The 20,717-nt window shown below is 43.6% G+C and overlaps 1 protein-coding gene and 1 non-coding gene across 8 annotated transcripts in view; one reads left to right on the top strand and one right to left on the bottom strand.

The window, feature by feature from the left end:
- Positions 1-20,717, bottom strand: part of ELMO1 (engulfment and cell motility 1) — a 559,155-nt gene that overhangs the window by 97,618 nt on the left and 440,820 nt on the right. The window lies entirely within an intron of this gene.
- Positions 19,856-19,987, top strand: LOC111763161 (small nucleolar RNA SNORA38). The gene has a single exon (XR_002796077.1). It is a non-coding gene; the product is annotated as a small nucleolar RNA SNORA38 (small nucleolar RNA).

The raw sequence follows: 20,717 nt of genomic DNA, 5'->3' as shown, positions 1-20,717 counted from the left end.
AAATTTGTCTGAAAGGCTATTTGGGTATTATTCTGTCTCATCTAAAAAAGTAACCATCTGGTTTAATTGCCAAGTGTTGGGGAGGGGGACTCTTGTTGATGTTCTTAGTCTGGACTCAGCCTTGATCAAAGTACGTTGATCAAAGTACGTTGGAACCCAAAAGGGAAACTAACTGCTCAGTGGTTTTTTTGAGCCTGCCTATTCCAGTGGGAAAGCCTCCCAGCATGGGCTTTCCCCTAATTCTCTTTCAATCCTCCATGATACTGCAACAGCATTTTTCACTCAAAGAGGCACATCTCATTATGAGGCTCTTACTATAGAAGGTTCAAACCAAAGATTTGAAGACCAATGTCCCAAGATGTTGAAATTATGTAACTATTCCCAAAAACTTAGTAGATGGTTAGCTTCTCCAGTAAGCAAATTGATGATAGCATGCTGTAGAAGAAAAAATCAAAGACGTTTGGTCTTGAGTGTTAGTCTGACACTTCTTGGCTGTGTGATTTTGGAAATATCAGTTATTTCATCTGTACAAAGAGCATGCTATGGTGGACATGGTTGGTTGCTGATCTGGTTGTCTCCTTCTCCTTTTTAAAGAAGCCCTACTTTTATTCAGGTTTCCATCCGTCCTCTGGTAGTCCTTTAGCTTGACAGACGCTGTCCCCATGCTCTGCCTCCAGAAATAGACCTGAAGGATCTGAGTGTAACCCCTTTTTCTTGGACAGTATTTGTTTCAGAAATGGATGTATGCATGAGGAGACACGAGAAGGGGTGGCTGTGTGTTTCCATCAATATTCTTGTTCCTTTTGGGCTCATGTCCTACAGTGACCCCTGCCTCTTTTATGGTGTTTTGTGGTGTGCAAATCTTGGGTCCAGCACTGCTGCAGCCACCTACTAGCATCTGGACAGTAAAGCTGCCACATAAAAGAGGGATAAGCCAGTGGATTGTAGAGAAATGGATCTGGAGCCTGGAGTAAGCCAGTCCTGAAGCTTGATTTATTTCTGGTTTCTGTTATGTGAGCTGATACCTTTCTTTCTTGCTAAAGACAAAGTTGGGTTTTCTATTACTTGCAAATGAAAGTATAAGAAGTGATAAGGTTACTTATTAGGATTTGGGGGAGGATAAACTTAAAAAAAAAAGAAAGCATGTGCTGTGCTTCACACAGGAATAAGAATAAAGCAAACACTCAAAACATCATAATCCCTTTCACTCTAGCTTCTTTTGGGGCCACACTGCCTCATCTCAATTAGGTGGTTCTCTCAGGGGCTCTATTTCAGTTTTATTCAAGCACGGGGTCATCTCTGGCATTATAAATGTTGGGAGACATTTATACTGGGGATTGAGGGTGTGCAGGGCATTGAAACATTGAAAACAGCAAGATTCAAAAACTCCTTAGCATCTCTTCAGAAACACTTAGTGGAAAGAAATCAAGCGGAAAGCCAGATTTTAAATCACCTGGGGTTTTTTTGCTAAATATTTAATACTGTTATCACATGTCTTTTATGCCAGGCTGCCAAAGGACTAAAATTTCCTTGCAAATCATCCCTATAGCCACGATATCCCTTATTAAAAGAGAAAAACTTTTTCTTCTTAATTAATTAATTTTTTAGATACCAGGGGCCAAGGATTGAATCTGGGACCTTGTATAAGGGAAGCTGGTGCTCAACCACTGAGCCACATCAGCTCTTCTGAGTTGGATTTTTCATTTTTTTTACTTGTTGTTTGTTTTTGTTGTTTTTTTTAGAAGGCACTGGGAACTGAACCCATGACCTCCCATGTGGGAAGCAGGCACTCAACTGCTTGAGCCATATCTGCTCCCACTTAATTTTTTAAATGACATTAAAATTCAAAAGTCAGATACATAAAACCAGATAAAAGTAGAACTCCTAAAGTTGAGGGAGCTGGGGAGATTCAGACTTGCTGCCAATCCCTCTGGTGATCCCTGAGACTCCTTGTGGCGCCCCCAGGGTTCCACAGCACTCAGCCTGAGAAACTGGGGGATGCAATTAACAGGAGCTTATGGCCACATGCAATAGCACTGACTGCTACATAACTTGGCAGGTTAAGAAACGTTCTCTGCTCTTTCTGTAAAGTTTGTGGACTAATGCCCAAGCTAAAACCACAAAGCTAACCAGTCCAGTCTCTGGTTTGCCCCTGTAGTTCTGCTTCTACCTGTTGAATTGTGAGATGTGGGAGTTTCTGTTTCCAAACCTGTTTATGTCAGCTATATTTGTTATTGTAATTTTGCCATTTGGTTGCGTATTATACAAAGTGATGAAACATGAGGGTGAAAAGAAGAGCTCTAAACCAAATGCTTTGAAAGACTGGGCCAAAGCAAGTTGAGCAAACAAAACCACATCTCTCGGCAAATGAAGGTCAGTTGTAAAAGTCTGGAAGATTCGGTACTTAGATTATTTCCCCCATGTCTTCAAGATCTTATTCTGCTTTTAGGAAACAGAATCTGGAAATCACAGATGATGCCTTTTAGACAAGGTTTACCTAGGAACGATAATAAGAAAACTCTATAAACAAACCTAAGAAAATGTTTTGGTCCTACATAAAAAAATTGGTGAATCGATATGCTTTCGTATGTTTTAAGATAAAATAAAATATTTAAGGCATGTATATATCAAGTTATGATTAACCATTTTCATAAACTTCAATTGATTAATCAGCAATCAGCTCAAGTTGCCTGGGGTAAGAGGACTTTTACTACAGTTGCTTCTTTTTAGATGGCTGCGTTTTTGGATGGGCAAATGCCATTTTTCCACCTCAGTTGTCATTGATGGTGACTAGAATGTAAGTCACGTGAGAAAAGGGATGTTCATCTGCTTTGTTCACTGACACTCATTTTGAAATATTCTAGTGATGCCAAATATCTTAACCATTGCTAATTTAAAGAAAATGCATGTGTTTACCTGTGTACTCTTTTTTTTTTTTAAAGATTTATTTATTTAATTCCCCCCCTCCCCCCGTTGTCTGTTCTCTGTGTCCATTCGCTGCGTCTTGTTTCTTTGTCCGCTCCTGCTGTCGTCAGCGGCACGGGAAGTGTGGGCGGCGCCATTTCTGGGCAGGCTACACCCTCTTTCGCGCTGGGCGGCTCTCCCTACGGGGCGCACTCCCTGCGCATGGGGCCCCCCTATGCGGGGGACACCCCTGCATGGCAGGGCACTTCCTGCGCGCATCAGCACCGCGCATGGGCCAGCTCCACACAGGTCAAGGAGGCCTGGGGTTTGAACCGCGGACCTCCCATGTGGTAGACGGACGCCCTAACCACTGGGCCAAGTCCACCTCCCTGTGTACTCTTTTAAGACTTTTAAAAAATAGAAAAGGTTTCATAAATCATCTTGTGGATCTTATTATGCATTTAGACACAATCTCTGACAGGGCTTTGCTGATTTCCTGAATCCAGAAAAAGGAGTATTTTACCAAATGTCTCAGGGACACATCATATCTAGGCCAAAGACTGGGCCACTTACAGAAGACAGGGGCCTGGAACCATCACCAAGACCTATTCGTTCAGGCCAAGGGCTCGACTACCCTTAGAAAGGTTCTACCAGCAGGACATGCATGGTTCACCTTCTACACGTCAAACCCTGCAATCCAACTCTGCTTCCTGTTTGACTCTATTCACTTTCCAAGAAATGTGCTTCCTGAGTGTTTTCAGAGGGGACGTGGTGAATAAGACCCGGTAGCAGTTCTGGACCTTTCAACACACATACAAGGGTCCCCCTGCCATTCGGGTTGTAGGTACACCCTTTTCCTGGGGAACTGCACCCACTCTTGGAAAGTCAGACGGAGAAGGAGAGAGCAGGGAGTGCCACAGCTCACCCCCCTACTTTTATTGCTGAAGACACTGGGGCCAGAAGGGCCAACTAGCTAGCTCACGGCACCCGTGAGGTGGCATTTGACCCAAAATGAGAACTCAAATCCCCTGTTGCATGCCTCTCACCATGCTGTGTTCCCTACCAAAGCAAACCAGGAAGGGGACTCAAAACCAGTGCGAATAAGCTCACAGTTCCGTCCCATCCTTACACACGGCATGTGCCCAGTAAATATTGGTTGGATTTCCTGACTCCACAGGGGGCAATAGGCTGAATTTCCAGTGCAGAAATCATTCAGACTTTGTAAATGAGAAGAAGCTGGAGTGACATATGCTGCTGGCATCCACCTAACCCCCATTAGCAGCTGGGCAAGTGGAGAGCAAGCACACAACCATCTCCTAGTCCTGAGGCTGCTCTCTCTGGAGGGCTTTTTTAAATGAGAACCCTGCCTAAATTCACAATTAACCCAAGCCTAACGAGGGCGAGCAGTCACAGCAGGGCACATCTGGTGAAAGCAACCTCAGGTAGAACTGTCCATGGCCAGGCTTCCATATTCAAGCCATATGAGAAAAAGGAACTGGCTACAGGCCTACAAGACTTTCTCTTCCGGGGGTGATTTCCTCTTCAGTGTGCCTTACAGAAGAAGAGAGTATTTGGGTATTCCTTAGCCCCTATGAGGGTAATGTTTAGCAATCTGGAGTGTTGGGTGAGAGACAGCCTGAGTTTGGAACGCTAGTTCCAACACTGGGGAAGTTATCTCTAAACATCTTAATGCCTCAGTTTATTTGTAAATAGAGGAGGGGGCAAGTATTTACCTCAGGTTTTTGTCAGGCATATTAAATAAAATAATGAATGCAAGGTTCCTAACACCTAGCAAATGCCCCCAAAATGTTAGCTAATACATAAGAACAAGAATAACTAAATAATCTTAGGGAAATATGAGAAACTTTCACCAAGACAACAACGTAAGTGTCTAGCTCATACGAGCTCTCTACTAGGCATTTCAGGACCCTAAGAAGCACTTAACAAGAGAAGTTCCTTCGTCAGTAGGGGAGATAAGGTGGAAAATTATAAATGCACAGAAGAGGTGCAGATAAAGTGTGTGACGAGGTAGAAGGAAGAAAATAGACTTTTTGTTGGGGAACCTGGAGCAGCTTCATGAAGAAGGAGGCATTGGCCCTCAGCCATGTTTTCCTTTTCCCCTCCCCAAGATGGCTCCCTCATCTGTTTTTGTTCATTTTGGTTTTTTTTTTCCCCCTCATTGTTTGCTTGTTGTTTTTTGCTCATTGTTTGCTTGTTGTCTGTCTGTTTTTTCTTTAGGAGGCACTAGGAACTGAACCCAGGACCTCCCATGTGGGAGGTGGGCACTCAACTGCTTGAGTCACATCTGCTCTCTGCTTTTTTTTTTGCTTGTTTGTTGTCTGCTCATTGTCTTGCTTGTTGTTTTTGCTTATTGTCTGCTCGTTGTTGTTGCTTGATGTCTGCTCATTGTTTATCTTCTTTAGGAGGCACCAGGAAACAAACCCAGGACCTCCCATGTGGGAGGTGGGTGTGCAACTGCTAGCTACATCTATTCCCCAGCCATGTGTTGTATGAAATATCCTTAATTGATGAAAACTTAATTCCAAGTTAGTTTCCAATTATACAGTACTTTCTCGGGTTTAACTTCCCTTTCTTTTTATCCACATTGGTTCTAGAGAAGGCAAATCAATTGGAGCCTATTTCTCTAATCACCTGCAATTACTCTATAGTATATTCAGAAGTCATATATTTGCACTTTATATAGTACTTGGCATATTCTATGACATGTTACCTTTTTGTTAGATAGATAGCCAGGACCTGAGGGTAGTCACTTTAGAATTCCTGACCATTTCTCAGAGTATTCTCTGCATTGTATCAGTTCCAAGAGATGCGAGGCAGGGTAAGGGAGATGAGGAGAAGTGGGAGAAGAAGGATTCCATGATGGAACGTTTTGTGAAAGTCCATTTACTATGTATCCCTCTTAAAGGTTTGCCATGCATATTAAGTTCATTCTATTCATCTAGGATATCACAAATATATTTGATTATGCAAGACCTTTTATTTCTTAGCATAACACCTATTAACTTTCCAGTTCACTAGGAAAATTGTTGCTTTGAGCGACTGGCATGCCATTGTCCAAAGGTCATTGGAATAGATGCCAAACCTGAAGCCATTCACGTAAAGCAGACAACTCAGAAAGAGGTGGACCCCTCCTGAGCCATGATCAAAGCACACACTTCCAAAGGATCTAACCAGTCTTCTCCATTCAGAAGACACTGCTTATACTCTACATAACCTCCTTATATGCCCTCTCTCAACTATCCTGTGGGTGGGCCTTATTCCTCTCCTTTTAAGCAAGCAAACTGAAGCTCAGACTGGCGAACCAACTGGCCTAAGATTACACTGCCATCGGGGGGGGGGGGGCTCTGTTGTGGTCCCTAGGGGAGCAGCGGCAGTCCCCCAGGTGCAATGGTAAGGACCAGGAAGGAATGAGGGTCCAAAAGTGAGCCCCTGATACTAATGACTATGCTTGTGAGCCTATACACCTGAAATAAGAACAAGGCCTAGAGCAGCACTGTAACTAAGAGTTCCTTCCTGACAGCCTCTGTGTTACTCAAATGTGGCCAGTCTCAAAGCCAAATTCAGCATGTAAATGCAATGCCTTCCCCCCAGTGTGGGACATGACACCTGGGGATGAGCCTCTCTGGCACTGAGGGATCACTACCAAGTACCAGCTGATGACGTAACTAGAAAATGACCTTGAATTAAAGGTTCAATGCGGACCAGCAGAATATCCCTGCTGTTTGGGAAATGGAAAGGACAAATGAGTTCATATGGCTATGAGTCTCTAAAAAAGAGTCTGGAGGTTGTCAGAAGGATTGCCCTTATGTACACCTGAGCAGAGTCTCAGAGACAGATAAAGTAGATACAACCCCAGGTATTGGTCCTTTTGAGGGCTAAAGAGACCCACAGGTTCTATGGTCATGGCAGATGGGGTTCACTGCCATGTCAGTTGGCCCTTCTTTGGAGCTGGTGTTTCTGCGTGATGGAGCTAGACTCAGATGGGATCTCTTTTCACAAGCCTTTCATGCTACTTTACTGGAATTGTAGTTGGTGCTGGGGTTTAAGATATATCTAGGGGATTTGAATCTCCGGACTGACAATATGATAGCCAGGGCCTAAGCCTCAACAGACTTCAGCTCCTATACTCTGATTTATTGGACTTACCCCACTCAGCTAACATGGAGTTGAAGAATGTCAACCACCACACCATGGAGCCTAGAGTGTCTACAACTGAAAGCAGGAGGATTGCATCCAGTATCCATGTGGAATCTAAACCCCCTCTTGACATAGATGTGGAATGGACACAACCAAGCCAAGGTCCACAGGAAGGAGGAATACAGTAAGGATCAGAGTGGACTTAGTGATATCCTATTCATGAACTATTGTGGTTAATAATTGAGAAAATGTGGCATTGGTGTGGAAAAAGTGGCCATGGTGGCTGCTGGGTGCGGGGAATGGGAGGAAGAGATGAGATATGGAGGCATTTTCGGGACTTGGAGTTGTCCTGGGTGGTGCTCCAGGGACAATTGCCGGACACTGTATGTCCTCCCATCCCCCCCAGTTTGGAGCATATACTTTTTTTTTCCTTTTCATCATTTTATTTATTTATTTTTAAAGATAGATACACAAAATACTACATTAAAAAATGAAAGAGGTTCCCATATACCTCATTCCCTACACCCCCAACTCCTCCCACATCAACTTCTTTCATTAGTGTAGTACATTCACTGTATTTGATGAATACATTTTTGAGCACTGCTACACAGCATGGATTATAGTTTATGTTGTAGTTTATACTCTCGCCCAGGATATTCAGTGGGTTATGGCAGGATATATAATGTCCTGCATCTGTCCGTGCAATATCACTAAGGAGAACTCCACATCCTGAAAATGCCCCCACATCACATCTCTTTTTTCTTCTCCCTGCCTTCAGCAACTCCTGTGGCCACTGTCTCCACATCAATGATATAATTTCTTACATTGCTAGAGTCACAATAGTTCTATAGTAGAATACCAGTAAGTCCACTCTAATCCATATTTTATTCCTCCATCCTGTGGACCCTGAGATGGTGATGTCCACTTCACCTCTAAATAGAGAGGGGGCTTGATCCCACATGGCTGATGGATGGGATTCTTCTCTTGCAGTTGTAGACTCTCTCAGTTCCTTGGTGTGGTGGATTCATTTTTAAAGGTACAACAGCCCAAAGCACTCCCCTGTTAGGTTAGATACCTGTATCTTCACACACCCAGTTCACAGGCTGGTGGACAATGACCAAAGACAAATAGAGGTCACTGAGTCCCACCTCACTAAGCAGCGTCCCTCCTCTCTGCCACATCTAGAAAAATCTCTCTTCTTCTAGAAGGAAGTGCAGCTGCCTGTTACTTCTCAGGCTCTTTAGCTATATCTGGAAGAAACAAAACGATTTTACTGGAGCATCAGTCAACAGCCCTCAAAATAGAAACATGAAGTAATTACAAGTGACAACCCTCAAATCATTTTCAGGCTCAAAAGCAGTGTTTACTTTGTCTCAGGAGACAGGTGAGCATCTTCACCCTCTGAGGAAGCTTGTGGCATGGGGTGGAGATCCCAGGAGGGAAATGGAGGGGACATTTTCTTTGGTGTAGACCATGGATTGTCTGGTTACATGAAACAATAGATTGACATAATGAGGAGTAAATCTGGATAAATGGAATAGACCCTCAGCAGTGTTTCTGAGTTTTTCCCAATGGAAGTGCTCACTTTAATGGTGGGTTAGCTGTGCTCTAGCTTGAAGGAATTATAGTGCAAACTCATACATGGTAGTACATACATGATCCCGAGGAAACATACTGCTCCAACCAGGAAATGTAAGTGAAAAACATATGATGCACTCTCTTTCTGAGAAAAGAAATACATGGTAGAAAAAAGGGCCAAGACTGTTATAGTAAATTATATAATGCTCAGGAAGGAGGAGAAAAGATACCTCAGAAACCAGAAGGAAAAAGGCAGCCATTATATCCTGCTACTGTGAGCTCCAAGAGTTCTCATCCACGGATAACTTGGCATGATCAGCCACCTTCAGATTATGTATGTAGTGGTTGGCATGGGGACAGTGCTCTGTGACACAGATGACAGGTGCCTGAGGAACCTGGATTTCAATCTTAGATGTGCTCCCTATAAGTGATATCCCTTATTCTCTTTGAGACTCAGTTTCTTATCTGTTCAGAGGGGACAACATTGACCACCTAGAGGGGGTGGAGGAGAATTAACAGGCAAATGTGAATGAAACAAATTCACCAAAGTCCTTTCATTGTACACATTTGTCATCACTTATTTACTTTGGTTGAGCACTCTTGGGATTGTCAACAGCGTTTTTTGTTTACTTTTTTCCCCTATTTTTTAAGCATTACAAAGTAATATAGGTGTTTGTATAAAGCCAGTCTTCTCTTTCCCACATTGTCTGTTCAGCTCTGCCCCAGCTAGAATACTGCACTGATGAATTGCCATCCCCAGTATATGCTCTTCCAGTTGGTATTTTGGATTTTCATTCGTGAACATACCTTTGTTCAATTGCTTACATCATCAAATCTAATTCACTGAAATTGCCAATTTCATTGGAGTTTTGAGGATCAAGGACAATCCTGTGCCTGTATCTATCCCCAGCACCTGCCACAGGAGCTAGTATATAACAGCTACATAACAAAGTTTGAATGCATGAATGAATGGATGGGATGAAGTATTTATCTAAAGTATTGAACAAGTAAAGTATAGTATATGCTTCCAAATATTTCAATTACCCCCTACTCAATAAACATGCATGTTGCTTTATTTTTCAGAACCCTTTGCACCTTTTTTCCCCAATAATAAAAGAACATGTTTTCATAATCACAAAAAACGCAAAAATATTAACTCCAGCTCGGCACAATAACGCTCTACCCCTCTCTCTCCGGGGACCTCGAGTCTTCCTTCCTGGCTCCATGTGGAGGCTGACAAGGGGTCCCCTCTTAGGGATGCGATGGGTATTAGACAAGAGCTGTGCAATCTTTTCTGAAAATGAGCCCTCAAAATGTCAGCAATGCACTTAGCTTCACGATTAATGAAATGATCAAGAAACTATTCGGAAAAGCACGGGGCGAAGGTGAGAGTGAGAAAGGGAGGAAGAGAATGCCAGAGGCAGGGAGAGCTCTGTCCAGTGCCATCCAATACCGTGTGAACACTCAGGAAGCACTCGTACACTGCAGTGTGCTAAGCAGCCTGCACATACTAACAATTCACTCCTCAGAGCAACCCGGCCAGCGCAGGAGTGCCCTTCTCATCTCCACTTTAAAAACCAGGACACTTGGGCTCAGAAAGGTTAAGTAATCTGTTCAAGATCACTCAGCTAGGAAATAGAGCAGGTAAATGAACATAGGCAGTTCATTTTTCACCACGACATTATATTGCCTCTTGGAAATGACAGGCCTGAGAGTTAGATGATTACTATCTATATTTTAAAAATGAAGGCGCTGCGGCTCAGAGATAATCAATAATGTGACTGAGGTCCAGCGCTCACATGAAGGAGTGCACAGTTCAACATGATGTCTGCTTGATTTTGACGCCCACACTCTTTTTATGATACCACCGGGACTTCCCTGTTTAATATGTTCTGTTCTTCCTGTAGGTCCAATGGAAGATAACTCATTATTTTTGATGCTCAGTGTCTTCCTTGAATATTAAACTTTAACATAGCCTACGAAGAATTTCTCTGCTTTCCCCCCATAATATGGAAATCAGGTTCTCTGATAACCAATGCTCATTGAATCCACTCCACAAATATTAACCTACTGCCTGCCGTATGCCAGGCATTATATACGGTGCCTGGGAACACCCTGCACTGGATGTAGGCCTGCCCATGAGGCACTCACGGTCCTTACTACAAACACAGGCCCTTATATGTGGACACAAAGCCTGGGAAGAAGAGCCCAAAACCCTACTGCACCAATATTCCTTCTGAACGTGGAATTAGAACTACAGGAGGTCACCCCACCTGAAAGCAAAGGAGTCTATGCCATGGCGATTAGTTGCCTAGGAGCAGGAGAACAGGGTCCTGAATTCACCCCGATCACAGAGCACTGGGAAATGTACTTGACAGTGATTGCCGAGTCCTGGCAGCTCTGTTCTAGTCTCTTGGAATACGACTGAAGAAAAAAGCAGACACTCTGCTTTGGATATGACACCATTATGGCTTCATTATGCACATGTTATTTCCTGCTGCCGCTCTCCACAACATTTTCCCCTCCTAATTTGCTATTATGAATTGTCTAATTGCACAATGTCTATTATTATCATATGTTTTCTCAAAGTCTTTGTAGAAGGAGTTGGAGAATAAATAATAGTCTTTGATTACCATCACTATCTTAGGCACTTTCTAGAATCCTTTGGCTCACCCTATATGATTTACACCTCATCCACTTCCAGAGGGGTTTGAAGGGGCTTACAATGAAATGCACCAAATCAATGAATGTACAGAAATATACAGAAACAGAAAATAACCATGAGGGTGGTATAGGCATACACAAATAGACCCAGCCACAGTAATGGAGTATTTACTTTAGCACTAAGCTTTCTGGGCATCCCTCGAATGATCATTTAGAATTCCATCACTTCCATGAGCTTTATTCCATTTAGGGGGTTTCAGTCCAATATTTGAAAAATAAGAATGCCTCTGCATTTTTCCAACAGTAGCTCCCCACATTTCCTTTGGCTCCCTGGACTGAACGATAGGGCTGCTGGGCAAACTTTCCCAGTGAGCCGACCCTCTTGATGTGAACGGTTCCACACTGCACATATTCCTCTTATCAGTGTCCACAGTGTCCCTGGGTACAAAAGCCCCACGGTCTACCCTGAGTCCTTGAAAGCACTATTTTTAGCAACATGGCCATGTGGTTCACAGCCAGCATTACTATATTTCCCTTCACCTGATTCTTTTCAATAGGACCAACTTGAATCAAAAGGGGCCAACAAATCCCCACATCAGACAAATTCCCACTTTATCAATAAAACCTGAAGGGACATTTGATGAGAGGCACTGGAGGAACGTTCCTGAAATGAATGCTCTCCACCCGTCCCTGCCTCTACCTGCCAAAGGAGGACGGGACGAGGACACACAATCCGCAGGCACAGCAGAGGCGGCCAGAGCTCGGAACAGGGACAGCAAAGCTGACAGCTGTGCTTTCCTGCATGGAGCACCCTGGGAAAATCAAACGCTTGGGCAGCCCTGCTGCCATCTGTGGAGTTTCTACAGCAGACAGGTTATTTATAGAAACTTGTTTGTGCAAAGCCAATATTTACCTGTCGGGGCTGTCAGAATTTACAATTCATCTGTGCCATTAGCCTGCTGTTTCCCCGTCAATAATGGAAATTTCCATCACTAGGAAGGGAGGCTTGGGGTAGCTATGAGAACTATGCTCTCTTCCCAGTAGAGAGGAGAATGACTGGTATTAATAGTTATAGGGAAAGTGCATCTGCCATCCAAGTGGCCACTGGGCTCTCCTGCAATGCTGTAAAGATAAAGGTTGTCAGGTTGAAAAACCAAATCCTTCCAATTGCTTCTTTGTGGTTGTAGCTCCCCAATCATCCCTGGCTGAAACTGGGATGGTGTTTTCTGCAACAACATGTGCGTGTGTGTGTGCGCCACTCTCTGTTTTTCAAAGGAAGACTGGCTTCTACAATGAGAATGGGAGTGGGGAGGGGGGTAATTTTCCATAGAACACACACACTCCTTCTTCTGAAGTCATCAGGGCTCCCCATTTTTTACAGAAAGCAGCCATCTCTTCTACCTCCCTGGTTATCTTCCCCAGTGTTTTAGGGAGTTTTTCCTTCTACATGTTCCTCCAATGCAGAAGCACAGCACATGGCTCTCTTTACCTTCTTATTCTACAGTTACTTCCTGTGGGAGCTCATCTATTCAGTTGACTTACAATTTTACTGAGTGCTTATGATTTCAACTTTGAATCTCCAGCCCATCGCACTCACTTTTGCTTTCTAGAGTCTCTAGCTTTGCACAAGACATTATCTCCATTTGGATGTACCCAAGGCACTTTGCCTCCAATTTATAAACTGTACTCATTCTCTCTACTCCTCAATCCTTTATCTTTGTTGGAGGTACCAATATCCACCACAAAATCATCTTCAATTTCTCATTCTCCAACTCCCTCTTAATTACATCCAACAACTCACCCAAATCTGTTGATTCCATGTCCTAAATAACTAATGACCCCATTTTTCTCTGCTACCTTGATTCAGGAGCTTATTACCTCCTGCTTAGATTAGGCAATAGCCTCCTAAAAAGTGTACTATTCTCCAATAATCTGTGTCTGTTCAATTCAAAGAGTCCTCTTTCTAAAACACAAATCTGATGAGGTTTTCCTTGGCTTAAAATGTTTCTGCAGCCTTCAATAACCTTGAGAAAAAGCCCAAACATACATACAGATAGATAGATAGAGAGCTAGAGAGACCAGTTTAGATAATGCCCTCCCTGAGTTGATCTGGCTCACATCTGTAGCTGTGTTTCTTGCTCCTCGCCCTACTCACACTCTGGCCAATGACCTGGAAGCTTCCTCTTCTCCTCTGGGCTCCACTTGGGAGGTTACTCCCTCTGCCTGGTCTGCCTTCTCACTGACTCTTCCTCTGGCCAACTCCCTGTCCTCCTTTGGTATGTAGCCCATTATATAAACTAAATAAAAAGGCAAAATTTACAATAGTAGTGCTCAAATTGTTGTAGAATTTGAGAGAAGTTCAATTTTTTGCGTATAGAGAGGCCAGGACTCAGGAATGATTTTGAGAAGGAAAAATGGTTTATTGATGGCCAGCCAGACTCGGGAGCTTTCTGTTTCAATCTCGAGCCCAGAACAAGACTTTCAAATTTCTTTTATACAGAGAGGAAAGGTTAAATGGTCCCTTTGTTTCAGTTCTCAATAGGCTTGAATTAGCATATATATCTTCCACATCTTAGGTAAGCTTTTAGCATGGACCATACATTCTAGATAAGCTTTTAGCATATTTGGTTTGCATTTCCCCTAAATACTTAAAGTTTATAGACCTTGCATTGTTAAACTGTTTCCTGGGATCGTTTCCATTGTCACCAAGGGCAGGACTGCAGCCTCGTATGGTTTCACACCCACAAGTCAGACAGCTTAGGTCATCTCTGAAGAGACAAAGAGCCTCCCACCCATAGCCCACATCAAAATGACAGAATATGAACAAACACTTGTCCATAATAAATACAGTCAAGTAGGTATTATGTGTTGACTTACTATCCCCAACTTCCAAGATAGGCATGTAGAGATGCTTAATAAATGCTCTTTGAATACAGAAGTGGTGAAGAGCATAATTATAATCAGTAGAATCTTGATTTTATCAGAAATACTTAGAGCAGCTTATAAGGACTTTTAGAGGACAACACTACTTTGACCTTTAAACCATCTGGGGAGCTAGCCATGGTGTATTGTTTCCTTTCACTGGTGGAGAAGGTGAAGATTACTAGGGTGACATGTGGGGCCCAAGTTCCCATAATTGTGTGCAGAAGAAGCAAAGCTGGAACCCAGGCCCTCCTGCAGCTAAGCTCTGGAGCAAGAAGATTTAGCATTCGGTTAGCACATCAGTCACATATTAGGGACTTCACATACATTATCACTTCATCCTTACAGAGGTGCTAGACAAAGGAAATGCTACCATCCCCTTTAATAGATAAGGAAATTGAGGTTTAGGAAACTACTATTGAATAAATGCACACACTCTTCCTCCTAATAACAGTAAGGTCCTCCATACCACAACATTTTTCACCATACACAGAGCACTGTGTCAAGAGTTGTTTGAGGGAAGCAGACTTGGCCCAGTGGTTAGGGCATCCATCTACCACATGGGAGGTCCACGGTTCAAACCCCGGACCTCCTTGACCCGTGTGGAGCTGGCCCATGTGCAGTGCTGATGCACACAAGGAGTGCTGTGCCACGCAGGGGTGTCCCCGCGTAGGGGAGTGCCATGCGCAAAGAGTGCGCCCCATAAGGAGAGCCGCCCAGCACGAAAGAAAGTGCAGCCTGCCCAAGAATGGCACCACCCACACGGAGAGCTGACACAAGATGATGCAACAAAAAGAAACACAAATTCCCGTGCTGCTGACAACAACAGAAGCGGACAAAGAAGACGCAGCAAATAGACAAGAGAACAGACAACTGGGGCGGGGGGCGGGGAGGGGAGAGAAAGAAAAAAAAAAAGAGTTGTTTGAACCATATTACAGACATTATTTTGTTTACTCCTCAACATAATCCTATATTTGTTTCCTTCCTATCAATGAGGAAATTGAGCCTAAGAATTACTTGACCAATATCAGGGAGATGATGCAGAGGAACTGGGACTCAAACCAGTTCTTGCTGTTCCTAAATCCCCGTTCTTCACCACCAACATGCAAATTAAAATCTGTAGGTCTTCAAACATGTTTCCAACAAACTTCAGAGCCTCTAGGACAAGTCCTCAAAAAGGGCACTGCTCACTCTTTCCTCAAAACTCCCACAATGCATTGTTTATCCTACCATAAAAGACTTTTCACTAATCTACTTTGTATGATGACCTCTGCCATTGGACTGTAAGCTCCTTGAGGGTGGAGACCAGCTCCTAATCCCCTGTGTCTCCCCTACATCATCTAGCCTTATGCCTTGTACACAGATGGAGGGCAGTAAACATTTGCTGACTTCCAGGGAGATTCAGGTAAAAGCTGGAATTCACTCTGCATGTCTTCAGAATCTAGTTCCTCTGATGACAAAATAGCTGAAGAGTGTCCTTCCCCCGTGTGACCCCTACCTACTTCTGCTGGCAGGCATCAGACCATGCTTTCCTACTCTGCTCACCTCAACTGGCCTAGCCCCAGGTTTCTTAACCTTGGCACTACTGGCATTTTGGGCCAGATAATTCTTCTTGTAGGGAGACTGACCTGTGCACTGTAGGATCTTTAGCAGCGTCTCTGGTCTCTGCTCAACAGATGCCAGTAGTACTCCCCCTTTTCCCACCCCAGAGTTGAAAGGTGTCTCCAGACCTCCTGGGAAAGGCCTTCTTTGACCTCACTACACAGAATAAGGTTTGTTCACCACTCCTCTCCTGCCCCCAATGGATTCTGTCTCTGCCTGTTCTCCACTTATTTCTTATGACTTGAGATCATTTTGCCTTGTTTACCCTTGTTCAGTTTTGCTCTGGTGAGGGAAGAGGGAAGTCAGCAGGACCATGTTAGTTTTGCTTAGATTGTGTCCTCAGTGATTGGAGCAGGGCTGGCACATAGCAGGTGCTCAATAAATATCTGCTGACAGGATGACTAAACGAAGGGGGGTGTTGGAGATTGAATCATGCCCCTGACAAAAGGCATAGTCAGGTCACAACCCCTGGCCCTGTAGGTGGGAACCCCTTTGTAAATGGGACCTTTGAAGATGCTCTGAGTTGAGATGTATCAAAGCTGAAGGAGGAGGGGCCTTAATCCATTGTGACTGAAGTCCTTATAAGCAAAGGAAATTGGACATGGGTAAGAAGCCATGGGGAGGAGCTAGAAGCTGGATGTCAAGGGACAACCTACAAGAGAAAGGAGAAGGTGCTGCCATGTGAACTGCCACATGGCAGAAAAGCCAAGGACCAAGGGTGGCTGGCAGCCAGCCCCAGAGTGCCTCGATCTTTGGGGAGGAACCATTGCCTTGCTGACACCTCAATTTTAGATTCCCCTAGCTAAAAAACCATGAGTCAATAAATTCTCATTGTTTAAGCCAGCCCCTTCCATGATATTTGTTTTAGCCACCAGGAAACTAAAACAGGGGGTCTAAAGGGCAGAGCAAGAGATGCTGAACTCAAACACCTCTATGGAAGCCAGGAAGCCAGGAAGTGGGCACTGGAAAGGAGGGTCTGGGCACCCCCAGGATGCCCCAGCAGGGTGGGGGCCAGCGACTGGTGAAAGACTGTTAGGCATGTTTGTGAGTTAAAGAGACACAAACTCACAATCCAACACCATAGAGATGCTAGCTCAGTCTCACGCTGGGCCATCCCCACTCCTGCGGGCTGCCATTGGGCTCGGTGTAGAACACGGTTGTATCCTGAGAAGGAGCTCCCAGGGGATCTAGGCATGTGTGAAAGGAAATCAGTCAAAGAGGCCATCCGAGGCTCCTTAATTAAATGTTCTGCTTGGTAATCTCTTGGTGATCTTTGCCTGCACCTGGGGGCCCAAACACAGCACCTGCCCACAGGAGGCGAGAGAGATCGATGGAGCCAGCGGTGGAAGCGATGGTGGCATTTTAACGAATGCCGTGGAGAGCAGAGGGGGTGGGGACGAGTGCGTGTGAGATGACATGAATGAATCTCCTCCAGCTGTGAGGATTTGTGTGATTAATACCCGGCCCGGGGAAAACGTTTGATTAATAGGAGAGCACTGCCATATTTTCACGGTAACCTTCCGACGCTCCCAGGTTAAAGGGCCCTTGTAAAGGGACCAGGAAACTTTCCAGCAAGGTTCAAAGTAAAAGAAATCACACTAGACTCAGGTATGAAAATGAATGGAGGGAAAGTGGGAATTGTGATGGTGCTTTAAAAAAATAAAAGAGAAAAAAACCTGAACACATTCTTTCACATCACAGAGAGTCCCAGGAGACATTTACTTCCATAAGAGGAATTCTGCTGGTGTGTGCTCTGGGCAGATAAAAATCTCTTTGTTACCCTCAAAGCATTTCTTAGGGAACCCACAGAAGTAATAGGACTCTTATGATATTTCAGTATGATGTCGAAGTGCCAAATACAGAAAATACTGCTCTCTCGACATAAAGATGGACATCACACAAAAACTCCAAATCAGCTGTGTACTATTTTTAGGTCTGCAACTAATGTCCAAAAGCCCTATTATAGACTCTTAGAGATGTCTGTTTAGTTTACCAAAATGTTAAATTCAATGTAATTAAATTAGAAAGAAGAAAGGAGCAAAATTTTTAAAAATGAACTCTGATCCTACCACCTACAGAAAAGCACTGTCAAATTTTTGGTGCATTATTTTTCCAGAAATTTTTCTAAGCATGGTTTTAGTGTAATATTGTATATACTGTTTTCAAACCTCTTTTATGCAACAACCTAAATACTTCTATTTCCATAGAGATAACTAGGTTTATACATCATCAACTACTCCCCTATTGTTGAACATGTAGGATATTTGCAATTTTGGCCTTTATAAAATGAATGCATTGAAGGTCTGGCACAATAGGTGCTTAAGAAGTATATGTTTTAAGTGTTCCTGAATAAATAAACAGATTGCATTCTTCCTTGCTCCAATCCTGGTAGAGTATGATGTGTGCACGTGTATGTGTTGGTCATTTCATTGAAAATTTTGGAGGTAGGCGAACGCAATGTTTGATCCCCAAATGACCACCTTTACTCTGAAGTGAACTTGTTAAAGGTAGTATGTACTCTATTTTTAAAAATAATTGTTTTTTATTTTATTATAGATTATTTACACACATTCCAAAACTACCAAACACACAGTAATAGACTTTTAATAAAAATTTAAACACTGTCTGCTGCTCTTGACTCCATGCCTAAATTTTGGAACTCTTCTCTGGTTTCTAGGCAGGATTTCTAAAGACACTGCTGTTGCTCAGCAAAGCATGAACACACGTGATCCTGTTAGGCAAGCGCTCGTCTCAGTCTGAACAGTCTTAGGGACCATCTGGGGCATCAAGCACCATTCTCGGTCCAGCTTCCTGGTGGTGCTATGAGATAGAGATGTTGGCCTCAATTATAATGGAGGAAACCAAAACTAGGCAAGGTAGGCCCAGAGCCATTAAGAACAGAATTAGGGTTCAGGCCAAACACTGGGAGAATCTTCCACTGCATCACTGATGCCCAAGAGGCAGACATGGGAAGAAACAGGAGCAGGAGGCAGACTAATTCACGCCTCGGAAGCTCACATGCCAAAAGGAGGATCAAAGTGGTGGGAGGAACAATGAGGAGCTGGGGCATGAGCCTCTGCTGCCCTGAGAAGAAGTTCAACAGCAAATACAGTGCTGGGTTGTCAATGCTCCATTCCAAACACAACCACAGGATTTCAAGAAGGCAAGAACCTCTTTATTCAGTGTCAGGTCATGAGGCAAACCTCAAATTGGGGTGCCTGCAGGCTACCAGAGAACCCTCAGAAGGTAAACAAGGGGCATCTGAGCTTTCTCTCAGATGGTAAGAGTCCAAAGTTTTATTAATAGGTATGTGTGTGTGGGAGTATACTTTCTGGCCTGATTTTACCATATGCATTATCTTTTAAGATGTTTTGGGCCAGTTTCTTAAAAAATTTGGATCAGCTTCTTGAGAATCACATGGGGTATTTGTTAAAAATGCAGACTCCCAAACCCTATCACAGTCCCACCGAATCAGAAGTTCTGGAGGTGGCTCTCAAGATTTGAGATTTCCACAAGTGTACCAGATGACAGATGTTTTTGGACCCCAAAACTTGAGAACCATTCTGTAATTTCACCCCAAGATCTATGACTTTGGGGGTTATAACAAAGCAAAGCAAGCAAAGTACAAGAGATTAGAATGAATGTCATGCCTTGTTTCTATAGCGCTTTATAGAACATAAGGGTGGGTTAGTGCCCATAACAGGTGTTATCTTTTGAGGCTCAGACCCACCCCCACCCCCCTATACACACACACACAGAGGAAGGAACGAGGTTCCAGGAGGTGAGTTCACTTTAGTCCAAACTTACATAGCTACCAACTGGTCACACTAGGAAACCAACCCTCTCAACTCAGATTCTCTGCTTTTTCGACACCATCTTCTCTCTCCTAATTCCACCCCTATAGCCCCTGACCCTTATTCACCAAAAGACAGAGAATTCCACTTTCAGGAACAAACTTGAAAATTTGTGTACTTGGAAAAGCAACACACTAATCATATGTAAAGCCTCCCTTTAAGAAAACATCTAACCCTCCTACAAAGGCGTGTCTGTGATCTCCTGTCCTTGGACACGTAAGAATTGGAGGCATAGAGATGTGGACTTGGAGAAGTCTGGAGCCAGCTTGCTCCCTGCAGGCTCAAGAACACCCTTTCCCACACAGAAAAAAACAAAAAAAGAAAAGAAAACATCCAAAAGATGAATAATTTAGACTTACCACAAGAAAATGATTCAGTGCCATATTATTTTGGTAGGAGAATCAATTTCTGAATGGCTCTGAGTATATGTGACAAAAATCCCCCAAAACACTGGAGATTTCCATGATGCCTTGGAAACACATCTACAGCTTTTTAGTCTCTCTAAATCTACCAAAAGTAGGGTGCCTTGAAATCATGCTGGTCTGGCTTTAAATTAGGGCCTTTTATAGGTTAGGACCCAACTCATCATGGGACTTCTTTCTGCCCCTTGCCACCTCCCCAAGGTTTTGAAGGCTACTTTATTCATGTCTCTTTGCTCAGGCTTCTGTCTCCTTGAACTCTCTCACCCAACCCATTTCTATCCAAATTGTGTAGTAAATTCTTAATCATCTTTCAAAGCCTGGTAAAAATATTTCCTGCTCTTGGTAGATTCCCAGCTCCCTCAAACTCATCCCAAACCTTTCCTCTTTCCTCTCCCAAAAGGACAAGCTCTTTGCAACACTCTATTAAAGCTCTAATGCCAACTCATCAGGGCTACTGGTTTACATGTCTGCCTCTCCTGCTGGACCACTCAGAGCTTGTGACAACATCTCTTTTTCCCTGTTGAACCTCTATCTCTTCTTCACCCAGTACCTAATGCACAATAGGTGCCTGATTCCAATTTGTTTATCTCAGTATCTGTTCCCTTTCTAAAAC

This window comes from Dasypus novemcinctus, chromosome 5, assembly GCF_030445035.2.
Source record: "Dasypus novemcinctus isolate mDasNov1 chromosome 5, mDasNov1.1.hap2, whole genome shotgun sequence".
In the NCBI taxonomy this organism is placed as follows: Eukaryota; Metazoa; Chordata; class Mammalia; order Cingulata; family Dasypodidae; genus Dasypus; species Dasypus novemcinctus.
This window is presented reverse-complemented; position numbering and strand designations above follow the sequence as displayed.